Source organism: Cherax quadricarinatus, chromosome 89 (assembly GCF_038502225.1).
Source record: "Cherax quadricarinatus isolate ZL_2023a chromosome 89, ASM3850222v1, whole genome shotgun sequence".
In the NCBI taxonomy this organism is placed as follows: domain Eukaryota; kingdom Metazoa; phylum Arthropoda; class Malacostraca; order Decapoda; family Parastacidae; genus Cherax; species Cherax quadricarinatus.
The window spans coordinates 1,405,845-1,433,300 of NC_091380.1; positions in this window are offsets into that span (position 1 = coordinate 1,405,845).

Below are 27,456 nucleotides of genomic sequence, written 5' to 3' on the forward strand. Positions count from 1 at the left end.
AATATATATATATATATATATATATATATATATATATATATATATATATATATATATATATATATATATATATATATATATATATATATATATAACAACACTGCGACTAGCCAAGGACTCGAACCCATTTTGTTTTGGCCCGCCTCATGGTGAGCGAAATCACATGAGGCGGGCCAAAACATCATGGGTTCGAGTCCATGGCTAGTCGCCGTGTTGTTATTTATCAATACTACTTGTTCGTGGTTACAATAATAGCTGGGGAGATAACCACATCCAAAATGAAAAAAAAAATAACATAGAAATATAATAAGTGCTATATATATATATATATATATATATATATATATATATATATATATATATATATATATATATATATATATATATATATATATATATATATATATATATATATATATGTCGTGCCGAATAGGCAGAACTTGCGATCTTGGCTTAAACAGCAACGTTCATCTTGCCATATAGGACAAGTGAAAATTTGTGTATGCAATAATTTCGCCAAAATCATTCTGAACTTAACGAAAAAAATATATTTCACTGTGTTTGTTTAGTATTAAATTACTGTAAACAAATCTAAAATATATTTAGTTGGGTTAGGCTAAAATAAATTGTTCTTGTTATAATAAGGTTAGGTAAGTTTTCTAAGATTCTTTTGGTGCAAAATTATAAATTTTTACATTAACATTAATGAAAAAAATATATCTTTAAACGTATAAGAGAACATTTTAGAAAGGACTTAATTTTAAATGAGTTCTTGCTAATTGACCAGTTTTACATATTCGGCACGACATATATATATATATATATATATATATATATATATATATATATATATATATATATATATATATATATATATTATATATATATATATATATATATATATATATATATATATATATATATATATATATATATATATATATATATATATATATATATATATATAAACTAAGGTAAGAACGTAACGCAGGAAAATATATTTTTAATGTATATTTGTTGATATACAGAATATTTTAATTTGTAAAAATCTTTGAAAAAACTAACGTATTCTGTTTTTTTTTATTATTGGTATTGGTTTCTCGACATATATTATGCATCTTGTTTTGTTGTTCGTTTCTCGACAAATATTTTTGTTGTTTTTGACCAGGCGGGTTTGTTTTTGTAACAGGTTTAGGTTTTATCCAATTATTTAACTTCCGCTTACTTTCGTGAACGTTTTGGGCAGCAGCTTCGGTCATCAACATTCATGGTGCTGCACCAACTCTGACCTGATGCTGCTGGGGAGCTAACCACAGTAGTATATATATATATATATATATATATATATATATATATATATATATATATATATATATATATATATATATATATATATATATATATATATATGTATATATATATATATATATATATATATATATATATATATATATATATATATATATATATATATATATATATATATATTAATGGTGCAAAACATGGGGGAGTAAAAATCTTCAGCTCAAAATCTTTGCACATGTCTCCTTCTGAAATGGAACAGTCTAAGGTCAACTCGTTATCTTTCCTCTGAGAAAATCTACCTGTTGCTGCTCTTGAAACATTGTATAGCTCCTGATGACGCACGGAGACATGTGAAAGATCTTGACCTGATTTCTCTTCCACGTGGATAGTCTTTCATATATATATATATATATATACTTTCTTTAGTAAATATAAGTAAGCTAATTGAACTTAGGAAGGCGATATCCACCATTCGCGAGTAGCGATCCGTGGATCGAGCCTCCAGCACTCTTTGTGTTGACAGACCCACACGGGTTTAGCGCTTCACATAATCAGAATAATAATACTAATAAACTACAAGTGATTTAGTTATCGGTATACTGTAGGCCTACGGCCCTGTTATTTTAATTATTATTAATGGGAAGTGCTAAACCCGTAGGGGTCGTGTATCGCTTGAGGAATCAAAGGTAATTGAGGTTGATCCAAGGGTAGGGATCCTAAAATTACTTTGAGAGATTATCAGGTCACTTACATGATAATGGTCCATCCTGGACCATTATCAAGACATGATAATGGCCCATCCTGGACCATTATCAAGACATGATAATGGCCCATCCTGGACCATTATCAAGACATGATAATGGCCCATCCTGGACCATTATCAAGACATGATAATGGCCCATCCTGGACCATTATCAAGACATGATAATGGTCCATCCTGGACCATTATCAAGACATGATAATGGCCCATCCTGGACCATTATCAAGACATGATAATGGCCCATCCTGGACCATTATCAAGACATGATAATGGTCCATCCTGGACCATTATCAAGACATGATAATGGCCCATCATGGACCATTATCAAGACATGATAATGGCCCATCCTGGACCATTATCAAGACATGATAATGGCCCATCCTGGACCATTATCAAGACATGATAATGGCCCATCCTGGACCATTATCAAGACATGATAATGGCCCATCCTGGACCATTATCAAGACATGATAATGGCCCATCCTGGACCATTATCAAGACAATGATAATGGTCGCCTTTGTTTGCGAAGATTAATTCCCAATCTTAAAAGTTACTTTGGAATAAAATTTCACCAGGATATTCAGGGAAATCCTGTAAGTTCCAAACTCACATTCAGTTCCACTTCACATTCCACCATGTCCAGTGGCTAATACGGTTCCATTACTTCCCCTCTAACTTCTCTTTCTCCTCCCCTTTTCCTTCTCTCCTCTCTTTCTTTCTCCCACAGGCACCAGGGCTCAACATTCCAAAGACTGGGTTGCTTGGATTTGTAGTAATATTTAAATATTGTGATTTTATTGTTTAATTATTATTATATTTTGTTTAAAACTTTCATAACTAATTATCACATTATTATATTAATAAATAGTCATTCAATAATATTTACTCTCTTTCTCTTCTTCTTTCTTCTTTCTCATCGATTATTGCAAGGTGTCACTGGCATCAGCCTGTGTTAAGCTCGCGAATGACAGATCACGGGTCAGCGGAACGTGCTCTACTTGTCTTATCGCAAGCAAGTCCAGATGGCAGAGAGCAGCAGTAAGAAGTGAGCATAAACGTGTGAGGCTACTTGTGCCTTTCAGCTGCCCTGCTGACGCGCAGAGAGAGCAATCAAGCGCTAGCTGCCGGCCGCTTGTGCGAGTTCTACAGCACTCTCATGGTCTTTGGAACAGAAAAGCTTACACGCAACACAGCGGGCTGTTCTGACTCAGCGTGGCCAAACTCCCATTCGTACTGCCATACACAATGGTGCCAGCAGACTACTAATCACGGCGCCCTCTCCTCTCTGCTCGCCTCTCTGCTCTCTCGCTGCTCCGCTCGCTCAAGCGGCAACATTCAACGGCGGGAGAGAGAGTGAATAATTTATGCATGTGAATAATTAATAACTTGTTGAACTGCTTCACTGCATTTACACGATTAACTCTGCTGCAATCGGAAAACAGTCTAAAAATATTAACGGCTTTGCTGTTGTTAATCACAATAACCAACAGCAGCCCACACCGCGCTGCACGCTGCTGCGCTGCCCGCCGGCGCGCGGCTGCAACCGCGCTGCTGCTGCGCACACGCGCGCGCAGCCGCTGCTGCGCTGCTGCCGGTCCGCGGGCGCACCGCGCCGCGCTGCGCGCCGACCCGCGCGCTGCACGCGCGCGCCGCCGGCGCCGCTACACCGCGCGCGCCGCTGCCACACCCCGCGCCGCAGCGCGGCAGCGCCACTGCCCCGCAACGCCACGCCTGCTGTGCACACCACGCCGCTGCCGCACCACCGCGCGCGCCGCCGCTGCGCACAGCAGCCGCGCCGCCGCGCCGCCCACCGCTGCGCCACACCCACCGCTGCTGGCCGCACCGCCGCGCGCGCACACCACTCACTACCACGCCGCGCGCGCTGCCACTACACGCCGCGCGCCGCACACCGCCGCGCTGCCACTGCCGCCGCTGCCGCCCAGCGCACGGCTGCTCACACCCGCGCCGCAGCGCGCCGCTGGCAACGCGCGCGCGCCCGCTGCTGCACCAGCGCCCCGCACGCCGCCGCTGCCGCTACCGCCGCGCCGCACCCACCGCGCCGCTGGCTGCAGCGCCGCCGGCCCGCGCTACGCACACCCACGCCGGGCCGGCCGCGCCACCTGCCGCCGCCGCCGCCGGCAGCGCGCGCTGCGCCACCGCGCCGCCGCGCTCGCTGCCGCTACAACCACCGCAGCTGCCGCGCCGCCCGCGCACCAACTGCGCCGCGCGCCGCGCGTCCGCACGCGCGCAGCGCCGCGCTGCCGCCACCGCCGCGGCCATCACACACGCCGCTGCCGCACACACCGCCGCACGCTCGCCCGGCCACCGCGCGCCGCCGCGCCGGCCACCACCGCCGCCGCTGCCACACCACCGCCGCAGCGCGCCACGCGCCGCACGCGCCCACCGGCGCGCACCACTGGCGCCGCGCGGGCCAGCACCGCCGCTGCCGCGCACGCGCCCGCCAGCCGCGCCGCTGCACCAGCCGGCTGCTGCTGCCCGCGCGCCGCCAGCCGGCTGCCGCTACACAGCCGCGCCCTGTGCCGGCACGCCACCGCGCTGGCCGCGCGCCACGCGCCCCCGGCTGCACAAGCCGCTGCCGCTGCCGCTGCACGCGCCGCCGCGCACGCGCGGCCGCTCACAACGCGCGCCGCCCGCACACACACGCGCCGCCGCCGCGCACCGCCACGCCGCACACCGCCGCGCCGCGCGCTGCGCACACCGCAGCGCGCGCCACCGCCGCGCCGACTGCTGTTGCGCCGCCGCCGGCCACACACCGCGTCGCCGCGCCCCGCTGCCACACGCCGCCGCGGCAACGCTGCTCTCACCGCCGCGCGCAGCGCCACGCCCGCTCCCTGCCCGGCGCGCTACTACGCCGCGGCCGCCGCACCACACCGCTACGCCGCCGCGCGCAGCTGCCACTCCCTGCTGCCGCGCGCAGCAGCCACGCTCCCGCCGTGGCTGCTGCGCTGCGCCGCTGCCAGCAACTACGCAGCAGCGCACGCGCTCTACGCTCCCCTGCCGCGCGGCGCCCCACGCGCGGCACCGCAACTGCTGCCCGCCTCCCTGCTCCCCACTCCGCCGCCGCGCCGCGCACACCGCCCCGCTGCGCCGCCGCTGCCGCTGCTGCTGCCAGCAGCGCGCGCTGCTCGCCACCGCGCGGCGCAGCACCGCGCCGCGCAGCTGCCTGCTGCTTGGCCGCGCTGCTGCTGCCGCGCTGTCCCCGCCGCGCCGCGCACCGGCGCTGCTGCACAGCACGCCGCTTGCTGCCGCTCTCACGCTGCTGCTGCCCGCACGCGCGCGCGGGCCGCGCGCGCTGCGCCAACCGCGCCGCTTGCGCTGCAACGGGCGCGCGCAACGGCGCGCGCTGCCGTTGCCGCTGCACTGCTGACTGCCGCCAGCAGCGTTTCCACCCAGCAAGGGCGCCGCCCGGCAAAACCGGCAGCTGCGCTGCTGCGCTGCGCACGCCGCCCACGGCGCCGTACTCTCCCCGCTGCGCCGCTGCTGCCGCTGCCGCGCGCCGCGCCCCCCAACGCGCTGCTGCCGCACCGCACGCCCCAACGGCGCCGCTTCGCGCCCCACCGCGCGGCCGCTGCCATTGCTGCTGCCACTGCCGCTGTGCACGCCGCCGCACCGACGCGCCACGCCACCGCCTGCCGCCACTCACCACACCGCCGCAGCGCCCGTACAGCACCCGCGCCATTGCATACCACACAACCACACTGCGCAGCGCCGCAACCGCCTGCTGCTGTTGCTGGCCGGCACCATTGCCACGCCCGCTCTCGCTGCCGCGCGCGCGCGCTGCACACATACCACGGCGCCCGCGGCACGCCGCCCCGGCGCGCGCGCACACGCCGCGCGCCGGCTCGCGCTGCTCCCTGTTGCCGCACACATCTCGCCTGCCCGCTACTCACCACGCGGCACTCCGCGGCGCGCCGCGCACTACATCCGCCGCTGCTCCCGCCGCACGCACGCCCGGTCTGTTGCTGCTGCTGCAAATTTCTCGCCGCGCCGCCGCGTGCCGCCGCACCGCTGCTGCTGCTGCCGGCAGCCGTGCGTGCTGCCGCGCGCGCCATTGCGCGCGGCGTTGCCGCTGTTGCACGCGCCAGCTGCCGCGCGCGCGCTGCAACCTCCTTGCTACCGCGCGCGGCCCGCGCGTACCACTCTGCTGCGCCGACTGCCGCGGCGCCGTGCGCTGCTGCTGCTGGTACGCGCCGCGCGCGCACGGCACGCCGTCCCGTACAATACTCCTTACTACTGCTGCGCCCAGCGCCGCCGCGCTATCGCTGCTGTTGCTGTGGCACCGGCCGCTTCGCACGCCGCGCGCCTGCTACCGCGAACGCAACACAGCGCCCGTCAGCCCGCCTTGTGGCGCGCCGCTGATAACATTCCACTGCCGCTGCCCGCCGCATACGCGCCGCACTGCTGATCTCTTCACCGCGCACCCGCTGCACGCCTAACCAACACACCAGCGCTGCCGCAATTCATTACCACCGCGCTGTGCCCTGCGCAACACACGCCGCTGCCACGCTGCCGACGCCTGCTCGCGCTACCTACTCACAGCCGCGCAGCGCGCACGCCACCATTCGCTACAACGCCGGCTCGTAACGCCGCACACACGCGCCGCTGCGGCGCCCCCGCTGCCCGTGCCACTTGGCCCACGCTTGCAGCCGCCGCGCACCGCACCACATTACATGCTGCTGCTGCCAGCTCTTGCTACCGTCACCACACTCACACGCCGCTGCCGGGTTGCCGCCGCCAGCCGCCGCCACCACGCGCAGCCGCTGCCGTACACCCACGCGCCGCGCTGCCGTGCGCGCCCACCGCGTCAGCACCGCTGCTGCCCCGTGCCGCCGCCGCAATTACACCGGCGCTACTCTCATTACCACCCGCTGCCTGCCCCTGCCGCCACCCCCCGCTACCAACCGCGCGCCGCTGCTCTTCCGCGCGCCACCGCTGCCGCTCCCTGCTGTTGCTGCTGCGCAGCGTAACGCTGCCACGGCGCGGCCGTGTACACATTACTACCGCTGGCGCGTGCTGCTATCTGCGCACTGCCGCTGCTGCCGCACAGCCGCCGCTGTCTGCAACTACTCGCGCGCTGCCTGCGCTGCGCATGGTGCTACATTTCCCTGCGGCTGCCCGCTGCCGCTAGCCCGCTGCCAGCACGCTGATCTTTCTACGCTGCCCACGCACACCAGCAGCGCCTCGCTGCCCCCCACCATTCCTATCGCTGCTGCGCCCTTCATTAACCCCGCCGCCGCCACAATTACGCTCGCTGCCGCAGCCGGGCTGCCACGCCCGCGCGCCGCAACGCCGCTGCTCCGCCGCGCCGCTCTGCCTCGCTGGCAGAGAAGAGATGTACACCGTGCTGCTGCTGCCGCCGCTGCTGCCGCACGCCGCTGCTCGCGCCTGCCCCATACCCCGTCTGCCCTGCCACCACGCTGCGCAGCCGCGCTGCTGCCGCGCACACACCATCCCCCGCGCTGATACTCTTACCTGGGGTTTGGCAGCCGCGCTCTGTCTGCGTGCCTTACTACCATTACACCGCTGCTGCTGCCGCTGCTGCTGCGCTACGCTGCCGCTTGCCGCGCCGCCTGATCTCTGCTTATCTTTGTGCCGCTGCCTTCTGACCTGATACCACTATTACTGCTGCCTGCTATTGCTACCCTATGCTGTTGCAACACCATTACCGTGCCCTCTGCATCACCCATGCTGCTGCTCTACATGCCTGCTGCATCAGCGCTCTCTCTGTCTCTTTACGCTAATTCGTCACGCTCTCTTACACGCGCTGCCTCTGTGTGCTGCTCACTATTGCCTGCTCCCTGCTACCACACTTCCCTGCTGCACGCTACTCCATTGCGCTGCGCCTTTTCACACCCACGCCCCCGCGCCACACGCCAGCCACATGCCTGCTACCATTGCGCTGATACTGCTGCCGTTGCCGCGCATGCGCTGCGCCTACGCTTCACTCATTGCCCACTACCATTGCACGCGCACCAGCACTGCTCCTCCTGCTGCTTGAGCCCGCTGCCCTTTCCCACCACCATTTGCCGCTACTGCATTACCGCTGCCACGCTCTCCCCGCTAGCACCTCTGCGTGCTACCCTCTTGCTGTGCACCCCGCCGTCCTACTGTTCTGCCTGCCTGCTGCCCACTGCTGCCACGCACACCTCTACATTGCCGCACCACCTTGCTGGCTGCCTGCTATTAGACCACACCCTTCGCTGCCTTGCACCTCCACTACTGTCTGCTACATTTCACTGTTACTCTACCGTTGGCTACCAAGATCCACTACAACGCTGCTACTATTGCTCTTGCTGCTACTCATTGCGCGCTACCTACTGCTAACTCTGCTGCTCCACTAGCACCTGCTCTTGGCTGTGGCGCAACACACTCCCTCGCTTCTGCTACTCGCTCTCAACCTGCCTGCGGCAACCACTCCTCTCTATGCTGTTGCGCTGCCAGTACACTACTCCTAGTACCTGTACATCTCACCTTCTTCCACGCTGGGCTGCTACCATTACTTGCCTGCTCCTGCTACTACTCTACTACTGCGCTGCCTATACTCACACTCTACTACTACTACTACTACTACTACTACTACTACTATAGCACCTGGGTAATGGAAAGTAGTAAGGTTTCATTGAAGGTGAGGTTAACTCCAACTCCTGGGATCAAGACCCCCATCACCAGCACCACAGCATCGTGAAATAAGCTGTCAACAAGTTAACTACCGTAGCTAACAACCCGGTCAAGCCAACCAATGAGCGGCTTAGTTTTTCCTCCACACTGATCACCTGCCCTCAATTTTGACCTGACCAGGTCAAAACTGGCGTGACCTGACCTTCCCAGGGGTCATTCTACGGGTCATTAAGAGCTTCAGATCCTCCTTCAATAGGCGGTCTCAAGGATATTGGATTTATTAGGATAATCCATAATACTTGATCCGATTTGAATTGCTGCCTCCGTCTCTTCTTGTATTTTGTAAATAATATATATATATATATATATATATATATATATATATATATATATATATATATATATATATATATATATATATATATATATATATATATATCAACAAACCTGCCGTATCCCACCGAGGCAGGGTGGCCCAAAAAGAAAAACGAAAGTTTTCCTTTGTATATTTAGTAATTTGTACAGGAGAAGGGGTTACTAGCCCCTTGCTCCCGGCATTTTAGTCGTCTCTTACAACACGCATGGCTTACGGAGGAAGAATTCTGTTCCACTTCCCCATGGAGATAAGAGGAAATAAACAAGAACTAGAACTAGAAAGAAAATAGAAAAAAACCCAGAGGGATGTGTATATATATGCTTGTACATGTATGTGTAGTGTGACCTAAGTGTAAGTAGAAGTAGCAAGACATACCTGAAATCTTGCATGTTTATGAGACAGACAGAAGACACCAGCAATCCTACCATCATGTAAAACAATTACAGGATTTCGTTGTACACTCACTTGGCAGGACGGTAGTACCTCCCTGGGTGGTTGCTGTCTACCAACCTACTACCACAGGATGGTAGTACCTCCCTGGGCAGTTGCTGTCTACCAAACTACTACCACAGGATGGTAGTACCTCCCTGGGCGGTTGCTGTCTACCAACCTACTACCACAGGATGGTAGTACCTCCCTGGGCAGTTGCTGTCTACCAACCTACTACCACAGGATGGTAGTACCTCCCTGGGCGGTTGCTGTCTACCAACCTACTACCACAGGATGGTAGTACCTCCCTGGGCAGTTGCTGTCTACCAACCTACTACCACAGGATGGTAGTACCTCCCTGGGCGGTTGCTGTCTACCAACCTACTACCTAATATATGTATATATATATATATATATATATATATATATATATATATATATATATATATATATATATATATATATATATATATATATATATATATTTTATTTATTTACTACAAGTACATGTACAAGGTATACCATGGCTGACATCAATGATATACTACTGTATAGAAAGCCCCTTGTTATGTAGATCATTTCCCGCAAATTAGGTCCTTGTTCCAGGATGCGACCTACACCAGTCCACTAACACCCAGGTACTCATTTTACTGATGGGTTAACATAGACAACCGGTGTAAAGAAACACGCCCAATGTTTCTACCCTCGCTGGGAATCGAACTCAGACACTCGCCGTGTGAAGCGAGAGCTCTATCGATCAGGTCACGGGATGTTGATAATATTAAGAACTACAACCTACAGTACTACCAACAACTATAACAATAACGTGAAACAAAACACAAAACCAACACTAACAGCAAATCAGAACAATAAGAATTACAACAGTAGCAATAACAACAACCTCATTTGCAGCAACAGTAACAACAGAAGCAACAATAACAGCAACCTGCCTTGATGGGAGCAACGAAGGTTTTCAATATATTGGGCAACCTCAACAGTGAAGAGTGAGTGAAGCTTGTGAGGTTGACTGTCTTCGAGTACAAGATTACTCTTCAACCTGGTGACTGTGTAGCCTGGTGACTGTGTAGCCTGGAGACTGTGTAGTCTGGTGACTGTGTAGTCTGGTGACTGTGTAACATGGTGATTGTGTAGCCTGGTGACTGTGTAGCCTGGTGACTGTGTAGCCCGGAGACTGTGTAGTCTGGTGACTGTGTAGTCTGGTGACTGTGTAACCTGGAGACTGTGTAGCCTGGTGACTGTGTAGCCTGGAGACTGTGTAGTCTGGTGACTGTGTAGTCTGGTGACTGTGTAGCCTGGTGACTGTGTAGCCTGGTGACTGTGTAGCCTGGTGACTGTGTAGCCTGGAGACTGTGTAGCCTGGTGACTGTGTAGCCTGGAGACTGTGTAGTCTGGTGACTGTGTAGCCTGGTGACTGTGTAGCCTGGAGACTGTGTAGTCTGGTGACTGTGTAGCCTGGTGACTGTGTAGCCTGGAGACTGTGTAGTCTGGTGACTGTGTAGCCTGGTGACTGTGTAGCCTGGAGACTGTGTAGTCTGGTGACTGTGTAGCCTGGTGACTGTGTAGCCTGGAGACTGTGTAGTCTGGTGACTGTGTAGTCTGGTGACTGTGTAACATGGTGACTGTGTAGCCTGGTGACTGTGTAGCCTGGAGACTGTGTAGCCTGGTGACTGTGTAGCCTGGAGACTGTGTAGTCTGGTGACTGTGTAGCCTGGTGACTGTGTAGCCTGGTGTGTAGCCGTTGACTGTGTAGCCCGGGACTGTGTAGCTGGTGTGTACCTGGGACTTTGGGCCCGGGTGTGTAGCCTGGGGGACTTTTAGCCTGGACGTGTAGCTGGTGACTGTTGCCCGGGGCGTGTCTGGGGACTGTGTACCCGGGGATGTGTACCCGGACTGTGTAGCTGGTGACCCGCACCACCACCGCCACACACCGCCGCCACCACCACCGCTCGCTACCATCACCGGCCGCTGCCACCGACGGCCGCTACTACCGCTGCTACCACCAACGCTCACCAATACCGCTGCCACCACCACCGCCGCCGCTACCGATGCCGCCACCACCACCGCCGCTGGTCACTACCGCCAAGCGCCACTGATGCCGCTACCACTACTGTTGCTACCATTTACCGTTGCCATCACTACGCTGGGCCGCTACGGATGTTGGTTACCACCACCGCTGCCACTACCATCAGCCGCCACACCACGCTGCCACCACTACCGCCGCCACTACCTTCGCCGTTACCACCATCGCTGCTACCACACTCGCCGCTACTGATGCTGCCACACTACTGCTGCCACTAATACCGCGTGAGATACCGGCCTGCTGCCACGAGGTGAGCAGATGACGCCGCTGGCCACTACCGCCGCCGCTACCACCACCGCCGCCACCACCACCGGGCCACCACTACCGCTGCTATCACTACTGCTGCCGGGCCACCACCACCGGCCGCCACTACCACCGCCGCCACCATCACCGTTTCGCCACCACGACCGCCGCCGCCACCGATAGCAGTACTACCGCCGCTACCACCACCGTTGCTACTACTACCGCCGCCACCACTACTGTTGTTATTTGATAAGCAGTATTCATTTATTGCCGCCATGACTACTGCTGCCACTTACTACCGCCGCCGCTACCATCGCCGCTTCGCTTACCGATGCCAAGCAATTTACTAATTGGCCAAGCCACCACATCGCCACTACCAATACAGCGCCAATACCGGGCCGCCACCACCACCGTTGCCACCATCACTGCTGCCACCACCAACGTCGCCACTACCACCCCGCTGGCCGCCACCGATGCTGCTACCATCGCCAGCACCACCACGAGCGTTACCACACTGCTGCTGCCATTACCGCCAGGTATTGATAAGCAGTTACCACCACCGGCCGCCACTAATACTGCTGCCACTACCACCACGCCACCACCACCGCCGGGCCAGGCCATTTCACTGGCTGCTACCATACCGCCGCCACCACCACCGCCGCTTACCACTACCGCCGCCGCTACCGATGCTGCTAATACCACCGCTGCCACGCTGCCATCACCGCTGCCACCACACCGAAAGCAGCAGATATTGCTTTTTCGCCAGCTGCCACCGACGCTGCCGGTCACTACCAAGCGCTACCATCACCGCCGCTACCATCATCGCCAGCTACTACTACTGCCGCTACTAACACCGGCCGCCAGCACCATCGCCGCCGCCACCGATGCTTGTCACCATCACCGCCACCACTACTACCGTTGCCACTACTACTGTTAAGCCATTACTACCGTTGCTGCTACTTACTGCTTGCCGCGCCACCGGATGCCGGTTACTACCACCGCCACCACCACCACCGCCGCCACCACTACCGACGTCGCCACCACTACCACCGCCGCGTACTTCACCACCGCTGGCACCACCATCGCTGCTACTATCACCGCTGCCGCTACTAATGCCGGGCCACCACCACCGCCGCCACCACTGATGAGTTGCCACTACTACCGCCGCCACCACCACCGTCGCCACACCACCGTCGCCGCCACTGACGCCGTTAATACCGCTTGCATTTACGACTGCAGCATACCACGCCGCCAAGCCAAATACCGCCGCTGCCAATGACGCGTTACCACCACTGCCACTACTACTACCGCCGCTACTTAATACTGCTGCCATCACTTCACCGCCAAGCACTAATGCCGCTACTATCACTGGCTGCTACTTACTACCGAAAGGCTACCAATACCGCCGCTACCACACGCTTTTTCTCGCACAACCACTGTTGCCACTACCACTTGTTGCCACTATTTATTGGCATGATGAGCCACCGTCACGCTCATTAACGTCAGCCAATACCACGCTGCTGGGGCATCAATACCGTCGTCACCATCACCGCCGCTACTACTACTGCTGCCACCACTCATGCCGCCGTTACTACCATCGTCGCCGCCATCACTGCCGCCACACTGCCGCCACCACCGCCACTAACGCCGCCACCCCACCGCCGCCGCTGCCACCACCGGCCGCTACCATCACCGCCGCCGGCCAATACCGCTGGCCACCATCACCAGCCGCCACCACCACCGCGTTACCACTGACGTTGCATCACCACCGCCGCTACCAATACCGCCGGCTGCTACCACGCTGCCACCATTACCGCCGCTGCCACCGATGCTGCCATCATCCACTGTTTGCCACTACCACTGTGCAGAGCATTGCTGCCACCGACGCCGTCACCACCACCGCTGCTACCATTACTGCTGCCGACATCACCGCCGTTGCCACTGATAGTGCCACACTACCGCTGCCAATACCACCGCCGCCATCACCGCTTCCTCTGCCACCGATTTGCCGCTTACCACCGCCGCCACCACATTGCCGCTGGCATTACGTTGCTGCTATCGATGCCAAAGTGCATCACTACTGTCACCACGCCGCCGCCACTGTACCACCGTTGCCGCTGGCTGATGCTGCCACCATCACTGCCGCCATCATCACTCGCTTGCCACCACTACCGCTGCCGCGCCACCGCTTGCGCCACCACTGCTGCCACTACCACCGCCGCCACTACCACTGCCGCCACTACCACTGGCCGTTACCAATAATCGCCGTGCTGGCTTACTTTCATCGCCGTCACCACTACCGCCGCTACTTCATCACTCGCCATACCACCGATCGCCTACCACCACCACCGGCCACCACACCGCTGCTACCACGATGCTGCCACACTACTGCCGCCACACCACCGGTCGCTACCATTTCTACCGCCGCTGCCGCCACGCTGCTACCGCCACCGCTTCGCTACCACCGACGCCGCCACTACGACTCGCCGCCACTTACGCCGCCACCACCAACGCTGCTGCCATCACTGCTGCTGCTACCGGATGCAGCATTACTACTGCCGCCACTACACCGTTGCTTGCCGCACGATTTGCCGCCGCTACTATCGATGTTGCTACTACTGGTCGCTGCCGTCATCAATTACCGCCGCCGCCACTACCGCCAGCACGCGACATTACAGATGACCACCGCTGCTACTTACCCTGCTATCGCCACATCAGCCGGCTGCGCCACCGACGTTGCATTATCTACTGCCGCCATTTTTCACGACAGCAAGCCGCTGCCACCACCGCCGCCGCCACCACCGACGCCGCCACACCACCGCTGCCACCACTACCATCACCGCTGCCGCTACTACTTCGCTGCCACCACCACCGCCGCCACCACCACCGCTGCCACCACCACGCCGCCACCATCGCCGCCAAGTACTCGATGCTGGCACACTACCGGCTTCGCTACCAACATCGCCGTTGCCACGACGCTGCTACTTCACACGCGTCACTACCACCGCTGCTGCTACACCGCCGCCACCACCACCGCTGCCATTACCACCGCGCCGCCACCGCACGCCGCCACCGATGCCGCCACTACCACCGCCGCTACCATCACCGGGCCGTTGCCAATGATGCCGCTACCACCACGCTGCCGGTCACCACTGCCGCTGCTACCACTGTTGCTATCACCACCGGCTGCCGCATTGATGGCATATTGCGGCTTTCACCACTACCGCCGCCGCCACTTACCGCCGCCACCGACGCCGCCACTACCACCGCCGCCACTTCACCACGCTGCTAATACCGTCGCCACCCGGCCACTGCCGCCACCACCACCGCCGCCTCACTACCACCGCCGCTGCTACTACCGTTGCCACCACCGCTTCAGCTGCCATCACCGCCGCTACCATCACCGCCGCCACCACTACCGGCCGCCGCTGATGATGCCGCCGCTACCACTACTGCTGCCACCACCATCGCTTGCCACCATCACCGCCGCATATCACCGCCGCCACCACCACCGCCGCCGCCACCACCGCTCGCCGCTACCACCACCGCCGCTACCGACCACCGCCGAAGCACACCACCGCCGGGCGCACCACCACCGCCGCCACTACTCGCTGCTGGCTACCGCCGCCGCCACCACACGCTGTTGGCCACCACCGCCGCCACCACTTTCACCGCGCCGTTACCACGCTGGGTTACTACTGCTGCCTGCTTACCACTGCCGCTACTACCACCAAGCGCCGCCACTTGATGCTGCCACTACTACCGCTGCTACCACCACCGCTGCCGCCACTACTAGCAGCATATTTTCATTGCTTCGCCGCCAATGATGCCGCTACCACCACCGCTGCCACTACCACGCCGCTACTAATACCGCTTTGCCACCACCACCGCCGCCCGTTACCAATTTCAGTGTTACCACTAATGCTGGCCGTTACTGGCTGCCGCTACCAATACCGCTAAGGCTACTGCCGCCGCTACTCACTACCGCCGTTACCATTACCGCCGCTACTACCACGGTTGCCGGGTTATCACTTCTCACCGTTGCCGCCACTACTATCAAGCGCCAAGCATAACGCCGCCACCACCACCGGCCGCCACCAATACCGGCCGCCGCCAGTCATTACCGCCGCCGCTACTACTACCGCTGCTGCCACTTCGGCTGCTGCCACTACCACCGCCGCTGCCACCGACGCCGCCACCAATACCGCCACTAATACCGTTGCTACCACACCGCTGCCACCGATGCCGTTACTAATACCAGCAGCATTATTGTTGCTTTACCACCACCGCCGCCGTTACCGCCGCTGCCACTGACGCCAAGCACCACACTGCCGCTACTACATTGCTAGCACACATTGCTGGCTACCACACCGCTACATGATACAGGTATGATTGGTCGCTGCCAATACTTCACCGCCTACCAATACCGCCGCTACCACGTCGCCACCACCACCGCCGCCGCTACTACTGCTGCCATTACCATTGGTTGCTAATACTACCGTTGCTGCCACAGCATATTATTATTGCCGCTACCATTACCGCCGCCGGCCACACCGCCGCCGCCATCAATGTCACCACCACCGGTTGCGCTAATACCGCCGCTGGACCACTACCGCTACACTATCATCAAGCGCTACCACTACGCTGTCACTACCATTGCCGCCACACTACTGCCGCCACATCGCCGCTACCATTATTGTTGCCGCTACCACGCCGCTACCACCACCGCTGCATATGATGAGCAGTATGCCACCACTGCTGCTACCATCATCACGCCAATACCACCGCCGCCACTTACATTAAGGCATATTACTGTTAAGCCGCTTTCACCACCGCCGCCACTACCACTGCCGTTACTCACTACCGCTGCCAAGTTACTACCGTTAATACTACCACCGCTGCCATCGATGCCGCACACTACTTCGCTACACTACTACTGCTGTCATTACCACCGGCCGCCGGCCAATACCGCTGGCATCATCGCCGCCATCACCACTGGCTGCCACCGTTGCTGCCACCACTACCGCTTGCTGCCACCGTTTTCGCCGCCATCAACAATGCTGCCACTACTACTGCTGCCGCACACATTGCTGCGTAGAGGAGAAAGGCTGCTACTAATCGCCGCTGCTACTACTTTCATCTGGTTACCACTATCAGTTGTTGCCATCACCACCGCTGCCGCCACCACCACCGCTCGCTACCACTGCCGCCACTACCACGTTGCCGCCACCGATGCTAGTTACTACTACCGCCACTGGCCACCGTTGCCACCACCACCAGCAGTATTATGCCGCTACCACTACCATATTTACATTGTTATTTATTACGCCGCCGCCATCACTCGCCGCCGCCAACCGACGCCACCACCACTGCCGCTACCACTACCGCCGCCAACACCACGTCGCCGCCACCATCACCGCCGCCACGCCAATACCGCCGCCACCATCAATAGCCGCCACGACATCGGCCGCCACCACCACCGCCGCTGCCATCACCGCTGCCACTACCACCGCTGCCGCTATCACCGCCGCCACCATTATTGCCGCCACCACCACCGCCGCCGCCACACCGTTACCACACCACCGCCGGGCCAATACCACCGCCGCCATTTATTTACAGCAGCAGTATTTACAGCAGTATATCACTGGCCGCCGCTACCACCGCCGCCACCACCGCCGCCACCACCATCGCTGCTACCAATACCGCCGCTACTACCATTGCTGCTACTACCATCGCTGCTGCCAATACCGTCGCCATCACACCGCCGCGGCCAATACCGCCGCTACCACATCGCTGCCACACCACTCATTTCATTATTGTTGCCACCACATTGCCGTTACCACTCATCAGCTGCCACCACCACTGCCGCCACCATCACCGCTCGTTACTATCACCGCCGCCACTATCACCGCCAGTTTTTCACCACTTCATTGTTGCCACGCCACCACCGCCGCCACCACCGCCGGTACTACCACCGCCGCCGCCACCACTTCACCGCCAAGCACACTACCGCCGCCACCACCACCGTCGCTACCACCGCCGCTGCCACCACCTCCTCGCCGCCACTTCAATTTCCATCGCTGTTACGACATCGGCTGCTACCATTTCATCGCCGCCACCACTACTCAGCTTTCGGCCACTACCATCGCCGCATCACTGGCTGCCAATACCATCTGGGTTGCCACCACCACCGCCGTCACCACCACTGCTGCTACCACCACCGCCGCCACCACCACCGCTGCCACTACCACCGCCGCTACCACCACCGCCGCCACCAACGCGCTACCACACTGCCGCCATCACCACCGCCGCCACCATTTGATAGCAGTGACACCACCGCTGCCACCACCACCGCCGTTGCTACTCATCACCGCTTTCGCCAGGCACTGCCGCCACCACTACCGCTTGCCACATCATCGTCAGCTGGCCACTACTGCCGCTACCACTACCGCTGTCGCCACAGCCGCCACCACCACCTGCCGCCACCACATAGTCGCCACACACCGGCCGCCACCACCACCGCCGCTACCACCGCCGCCGCCACCACCGCCGCTACTTCACTACCGGCCAAGCCACCACTACCGCTGCCACTACCATTGCCGTTATCACCACCACCGCTGTTACTTATTTACTGTTAGCATTACTTTACTGAGTGAAAGCAGCATTAATGCTGAGCATTATTACTGCTGTTATTTATTACTGGTTGTTACTTACTGTTGTTACTTATTACTGTTGTTAAGTATTTCGAGCATTACACACACACACACACACACACACATTACACACACACACATTACCACACACACACACACACACATCTGCCACACACACACACACACACACATACACACATATTACACACACAAGACACACACACACACATACACACACATATTAACACATACACATAATATACATAATAATACACACATACACACAATACACACACACACACACATTTTACACATTAGTCAATACACACATACAACACACAATAACACAACACACACACACATTACCACACACACACACAATAATACACACACACACACACATACACACACACACACACACACACACACTACACACACACACACACAAACACATATAACATGGACATAAATACACAAACATACACATATTAATACACACACACACATTCAATACATTACATACACACACACAATACACACATAATACACACACACACACATACACTTACAATAATACACAATACACACACAAATACATACAATAACATACGTTAATAATGCAGTACATATATTACACACACATGTACAGATGCACATTACTATACAAACACACAAAATACACAAAACATCACACAAACACACACACACACACACACACACACACACACATACAGCAATACATACACAACACACTACACACATTGTCATTACAGATATATATATAATAATACATACACAATACACATACACACAACACAATAATAACAATAATACACACTATTATTTTAATACACACACATACATTATCACCACACACACACACATACATTACACAAATAGTGCCAGATGGGTCCACAATTCCCATGTCACTGGTTGTTATAGTGCAGAATTGCTCAACATATGAACTGAGAGATTATTTGTCAGTGAGGAGCACTGCCTCTCTTGTTACATCATTAAAATACACATCAGTTATTCCTTTCAGTTCATTTTCTAGTAAATCTGTTAACTGGTTAGGTTCAAACACGACAACACACTAGTAATGAGCCCAAGTCTCGTGCTCCAGTAAACCGGCAGTTAAGAGGTTTCAGACACGATGTGACATACACACACATACTTGTTTGTTGGAGCGCGCAGGGGTCGAACTTTCCTGGTCACGCAGGACCAAAGCTGGTCAAAACAAAAATTCCCGTGACAGCATGCCGCACATCATCGATATACGTCCTATGATTTAATTTATTTTTTTTATTAGCTGGAAGTTGAGAGAGAGAGAGCAGAGAGAGAGAGAGAGAGAGAGAGAGATACAGAGAGAGAGCAGAACAAACAGCCTGTGTATGCAGAACTCATCTGTGCATAAGGGTTGACTCACACAAACACACACAGTGGGGCCGGAGCCAGAATCGCACCCTTTACTCACAAATAGGTAAACACATCCACATTGCTTCAACTTTACTTTCTCCCTACTCCTCCTTCCTTCCCCTGTCCCATCCTCCTCTCTCCTACTCCTCCTTTTTTTCTTCCCTCCCTCCTCCCCTCCTCCTTCTCCTCTCTCCCCACTCCCTCCTCCTCTTCCTTTCCTCCCCTCTGTCCTCTTCCTCTCTCTCTCTCTCCTTCTCTCCTCTCTCTTTTCCTTCCATCTCCTTCCTTCCTTCCTTTTTCTCCCTCCCCTTCCTCTCTCTCCTCCCTCTCTTTTCCTTCCCCTCCTCTGCCCTTCAAACCTATTGGGGCACCTCGGAACGAAGTGTAAGTTTCACACAGAAAACGGAAATACGTCACAGAAAAACAAATGTAATCTTTTTAGAATGGAGAGGTGCACTGTTAACTGCGCTCTGTTGACTACAATCGTAACTCAATAAATCACATCAAAATCTTTCTTTATTTATTTTCCCAATTGTAAATTTTCCCTGTAAAGTGGGGTTACATTTAAATCAAAATTCCTGTCTCGAAATTAAAAATTATAGTGTAGTGCGATCCATTTCAAATTGTTCCATGAGCATGGAATTTAGAAGGATGGGTGGGTTTTGTGTTGTTTGAATATAGAAGCAGCGAGATATTATTGAGGTGGAGTGACGGAAGAGGCTCTCCGGATCCTCCGCGAGACTCATGGTATTTAACGCCTAGTGGTTCTCTTGTAAATATATTCCACATATGTGAGGAGCTGATTGTCTTTAGAGAGTGAAAGAAAGGAGAGAGTATGAGAGAGAGAGAGAGAGAGAGAGAGAGAGAGAGAGAGTTCATTTAAGATTATTCTCGCATATACTCTGTATTTCATTCTGAATAAAAATTTGGGGTAAATCAGTATCCCAGCAACATGATTGTTAAGTTATAATTATTATCATTATTAATATCCTCAGCACACAATAATACAATAAATAATAATATAATAATAATAATAATAATAATAATATAAACTGAGAGAGGTGCTTTAGGGAGGAGTGCAGAATGCAGCATATAGCAGGTGGAGAAACACAGGCTGAAAACCTAGGTGGAGAACCAGACACCGAGGTTCTAAATGATGCCAATACTTGGACGGTGTTTTTATTGCTTGAGGAGATGAATAAAAGGAGCTGGAAGGAGGTAGTAAGAGAAAGGAGGAGCAGAGGAAGAGGAGCGTGGTGTGGATAGCAGCAACAGAAGCAGGGTAGCAGTAGCAGTAGGAGTAGTATGAAGATGAGGAGAGCAGCATGGGATGAAGGTGAGCAGGAGGATGAGCAAATGAGGAGGACGAGAAGAAAAGATTTAAAAATGCTGTCAGGAAGATGGCCCTTATTCAGGACCTTGACAGCCGGTGACTGTTCTGACAATTTAGACTGGTAATATCGACAGTTGATTGCATTGAGCTGATCGCATCAGCCGATCCTTGTGTAAACAAGTTTCTCCTGATCGTCCATACTTCCCACCAATAGAAACAAAATCACATTTAACAAATACTTTCTGCTCCATTAAAATACAATATAGATGAGTGAGTTTTTTAACCGATTTCATTTCTGCTTTCATGATTTTAATGCTGATTATGTCATGTTACATTTTTTCCCTTGATTTATGGAATTGAATTGCTTTAGGTTAGGACTAATAATCCTCAAATTTTGTTGGACTTCTGCAGGATGGACCGATTACACCGTCTTCCAATATCCTACCAGCACCCCGCTCACTTCTGCATCTCCGGATCGAAACAGCTCACCGTGCAGTAATAACGCTCTCGAATAAAGGTTCAACTGTTGCGAGTATGTGTCTTACCTAACAACCTTCTGTCGGTATTGTATACCATTTCCGATGTTCAACCTATGCAGTTAAAGTTATATTGATACCAACAATTCATATTTTTGTGCTTATAATAAGTATATACACTGAAGAGACGCTTATGTATATACAGTAATAAGAGTGTATATACACCCGAAGACATGTATATTCGTTTTCCTCTCTCTTTTTCTTCCGTCCATCCCTTTCTCCTCTCCTCTCCTCTGTTTCCTCAGTCCACTCTTCTCCTTTAAAGCATAAAGCCCTGGGCTGTGGGTGGACACGTGTTCGTGTGTCAAGATATAGTAGGGAGCCAGTGGCGAAGCCTGACACTGCTGGTGTCTCACACCAGCCTCCACATACATGCATGTGTTCAGAACCCCTCCAGGCCAAGTGCAAATCAATGCCAAAGCAGGCCATAGGGTTACTTCACTTTCTCTGGGCAGGACGTGCAGGGGCAAGAAGAAGGAAGGGAGGGATTTGTTTCTATTAACATTTGCTGAGTGAGTAACCACGGAAAGAGATATGGATTGGGCTGGGATTTTGAACTCCGGACGATGGCTAGCCACCTGTGATAAATAAACCCAGAAAGTCGTAGAAACGACAGGTCCTTGTCTTGTCTCCCAGGATGCCAACCACACAGGTCCAGTAACAGCCGTATACCTACTTACGTTGCATGAATAGTGACAGCAGGTGCAAGCTGCCAACACCAGGAAAAATTTATTTACTGCTGGCGAACCGTGATAAACAGGTGTGTTGTAAAAGATCGGCACCCAGGCACCCCAAGCTACGCTATGAAGAGCAGAGGTGCAAGGTGTTTAGCATCCACGTAATTCATTTACTGTTAGGTGAACAGGACAGCATGTGAGTGACTAACACTAGGTACCGCCATTGAGCAGGTGGAAGAGTGACAGCAGATGCAAGTTGACTAGCACTGTGCCCACTGTCACAAAGTGAACAAGAAAAAGCATGGAAATATTTCTATATTTATTTGTGCTGGGTATGAACTACAGACACATTATCAGGAGGGTGGGAGCAGAGAATTTAAACCATGGGACACTTGTCTGTGAGAGAGAGAGAGCACAAAGCCAATATAGAATAGGTGGTAGTATACAAAGTACATATACACAAATAAATAAATACACATATAATATTATATATATATATATATAATAAACAAATACAATAAATACACCAACAACAAACACACACATAAACAACACACACATAATTCACACAAATAAACACATATTACTAAAATAAATAATATATATTAATAACAAATAAATACACACTCAACAACAAAATATTACAAACAAATATTAATACACACAAACAAATTAATACACACAAACACCAACACATTACATACATACAAAGATAGACATTATTCCTCATACACACGAAATACAAACACACACACATAATACACACACATACTCAACAATAAACATATACAAACACACACACTGGGTCAACAAAACACACGCACACAAAACACACACACACCAACAAATACACACACACACACAAACAACACACATACTCAATGTAACACATATACATACACAACAATAACATATATATATTTAATAAATAAAACACACACACACAAACAAATACACACATATTTACAATAAATATATATTTAATACAAAACAACACATACACACTATCAATAAACACACACAACAACACATACACACACACACACACACACACACAACAATAACACACACACCCAACAATACATATATATTTAATAAATAAACACACACACAATAAACAACACACAATAGTCATGTAAATTTCACATATTATAATAAATAAACAAACTCCACACACAAACAATAAACACAAAACACTATGTTTGTGCCAATAAAACGACAGGCAATAGGTAAAAGAAAATTAAAGGATTTTGTCGATGCGGAAGAAATGCCTTTTTTACACTTCTCTCTAAATATTATTCTGTTATTTATTTCCTTAATTTCACTTGCAATATACTTTTATAGCGTGGATTTGCTAACTTGACTATGGTTGGAAAAGTTAATAATATGTGATCGTTGTGCAACTTTATTCCGAAACGTTTCGTCACATTACAGGCTTCTCTAGTCGAGTACAGAGCGGGTGGAGTAGCAGGAGATGTTAAGATTGATAATCATTCCATCACTTTAAAGTCGTGGTGATTTGGAGGCTGGGTTAGTCCTTCTTTTCGTGTGCCTGAGAAGAGTTCTCCTGGTTCCCATAGTCTGAACCATTCAAGATCAAAGGACAGTGTGAGAGACTTCATATACCGTCGGAAGGAGCAGAGGTGCAGAGTAGTGGTATAGAGATCAGCCACTTGGGACTTTTCTCTCGCGTCAGTGTACCACTGACATGAAGATGCAGCCTTCCACGACCAGGCTACCCGGAGTGTCACTTGGCAGCGCTTCGTGATCAATGTTCCGCGCCCAGGTCCATGACCAGGCCCCCGATGGTGATCAGGGTTTGATCAACTAGGCTGGTATTACATGTACGCAGTCCAACGTACGAGCTGGCCAGCCCGGTTGGACCAAGTACCGACTTTGGTGGTATCTGCCCAGCTTTCTTAAGCGCCGCAAAGCCAGGGGTTTATTGCAATTCTAATGTTTGATGGAGGCCGTTGAACAAAGTCTGGGGCCTCGGACACTTTATGCAGTTTTCCAGTGTACCAATGGCGCTCTACTTTTTTATTGTATTTATCGTCTAAGTCTGGGGTCTTTACTTTCGTAGGGAGTGGATTTTGTCATGATGATAGTGTAGCAACAACTATGCCAGCAAAATATTTACCCAGGATTAAAAATTAGCAACTGCAACTCTTTCTCAGTAAAGGGAGACTTACCTTCACATATCATTAAGGAGCACATTATAAATAATCTGTAGCGAGTAGGCTGGTACATTGCGACCAAACTGCAAGCCAGCATATTGATATTCTGGCAACAAATGCCGACAACCTGTGCATCGTGACCTCTTTTTTTCAATCTTCAAAAAATCTTCAATGATGGAGATCAGGGTTTGAGTTGTTAGTTTGGTTTGAGGAGTTAGTCTATTCATGGCGTCGCATTTGTCGCGGTGTCAGGTTTGCTCATGGTAACAGGGGTTTGTTGCAGGCCAGGCTTTCACCACAACAGGTTGTCAGTGTTAGTTTGCCGGCATGTTTGTGCTCTGTCAGCGTGTCGCGTTTGTCATGGTGGTTCGGTTTAAAGCCGGAGAGCCGACTCACTTCAAATCATCTATGTACTCTTTGAGCATAACTAACTACAATCGTGTCCGTGTGGACTCCTTTAAGAGGAACAGACAGAAGGAAGAGCGATCTGAGAAGCTTTTTCGCATGTCCAGTCCTCTTTATTCTTGAGAGTCGTGTTGGGTCATCAAGTGAGTGGAGTACCACGAAGCTGGGTCAACAGGCATATTTACTCAGTGGTCATGTGAGGTACTTCTGGCCAGTGGGGGACACTGAGGTGTACTACTTAGTGGGGCCATCATGGAGGTACCACCAGTGGGTCATCATGGAGGGCAGCCACTAGGTGGTTCATTTGCGGAGTGGTACCACCAGCGGTCATCATGTGAGGCAATTTACTCAGCAGGTCATCATGGAGGTGGTACCACCAGAGGTCATCATGGAGGCACTACCAGTGGGGTCACCATGATGGTACCACCACTGTCATCATGGAGTACCACCAGTGAGTGTCATCATGGAGTGCTGGCCATTGGTTATTAGGAGGGAGATGCATGGGGAGCACATGAGAGCACCACCAGCAACACTATGAGGTACTCACTTCAGTGGGTCATCATGGAGTGTACTACCGTGGGGGTCATCATGGAGGGCACCACCAGCGGGGTCATCATGAGGGAGGGACATTAGGGTTAGCGGAGGGTACTACCAGTGGTCATCATGCATGCACACCAGGTGGGGTCACCAAGTGGAGTGGCACACCAGCAAACACAGAGTACCACCAGTGGGGTCATCATGAGGGTGCACTACCAGTGGGGTCATCATAAGGTACCACCAGTGTGTCATCATGAAGGCACTACCAAAGTGTGGTTAACACGGAGTGAAGTACTAACAGTGGGGTTACTATGGAGGGATGACAGTGGGGTCATCAGTGGAGGGGGTGGGTTACTAGTGGGCTAACAGAAGGGTGCATTTACCAGTGGGCATGACAGGAGAGATGCATTAGGGTACTGTTAAGGAGGCATCATCCCAGCGGTCACCGGCGTGGAGGGTACTACCAGGGGCCACATGCGGGAGTGTGGTACTACCATGGGGTTATCATGGGAGCACTGATCAGTGGGTACTATCATGAAGGTATACCACCAGGCAGGTTATCAAGGAAGAGCTACCACGAAAGTGGCACCATATGAGGGTACTGCCAGGGAAGCACTCACATGATGGTACTACCAGTGGATGCATCATGGAGGGCACCGGTTTGCGGGTCACCATGGGAGAGCACCACCAGCGGGTACCTTCTGTTATGGGGGAGGGTATCATGGAGTGGGTCAGGAGGGCATTACCCGTGGTACTGTTACGGAGGGCACCACAGTGGCCACTCATGGAGTGGTACTTCACCAGTAAATACCAAGTGGCCAGCAACAGTGTCATCATAGGCCGTGGCAATTTTCACCACTCTGGTGCACCATCATGAATGGCATTATTTAGTAGATGAAAGAGGGAGGGGGTGGGCCATTAGGGATCATCGCGGAGGGCATCACCAGGGGGTCATCATGGAGTGGGGGTACCAACAGTGGGCCACCATGGAGGGTACTACTAGGGTACTATCATGAAGAGTACCACCAGTGGGTACCACTATGGAGTGGCATTTATGGTACCATTATGAGGGTATCACTAGCGGGTACGCCATCATGGAGTGGTACCTCGCAAGTAAGTACTATTATGGAGTGGCACCGCTGGATGACAGGAGAAATTACCAGTGGCACATCGCGGAGGGCACCGCCGGTGTGGCACCACCGCTGGAGGTATCAGATCAGCGGGTACTTATCGGCGGAGGGCACTACCAGTGGGTACCATCGCTAGGGGTACTCACCAGTGGCAATGTTATGAGGGTACCACCTGCGTGGATACCATCGCTGAAAAGCAACGCGATCAGCGGCACCACCATGAGCGGGCACTTTCACCAGCGGGAACATCACGGAGCGGCACATGTGGGGCACTCATCACAGCATGCACTTGTGGGGTCTCCACCATGAGCGGGCACCCGCTTCGGTGGGTACTATCATGGTGGTAATACCAGTAAGTACCATCACGGAGGGTACCAATTGGTTTACCCGAGTTACTCGGAGGTTGTTTGATCAACGTCTCGCGGCCCTTCGGTCCACGACCAGGCCTCCTCTCGATTGGATCACCAGGGGTTTGATTCACCAGGTCGTCATTGCCGGCCAATGCAGTCCGACGATGAGCCAACAGCCCGCTGCTGATCCGGCACTGACCCTGCACCGTCCAGCTCTTCTTTGAAGGCAGCCAGGTGGTCATTGGGCACCTCTAATGCTCGATGGGAGGCTGTTGGAACGTTTTGGGCCGACACTTAAGTGGTGTTTTCTCTTGTGCAAAATCATCATGCTCATTTTAGGACATTGGCGCATCGTATCGCCTGGGTTCCACCTTTTTACTTTGTAGGT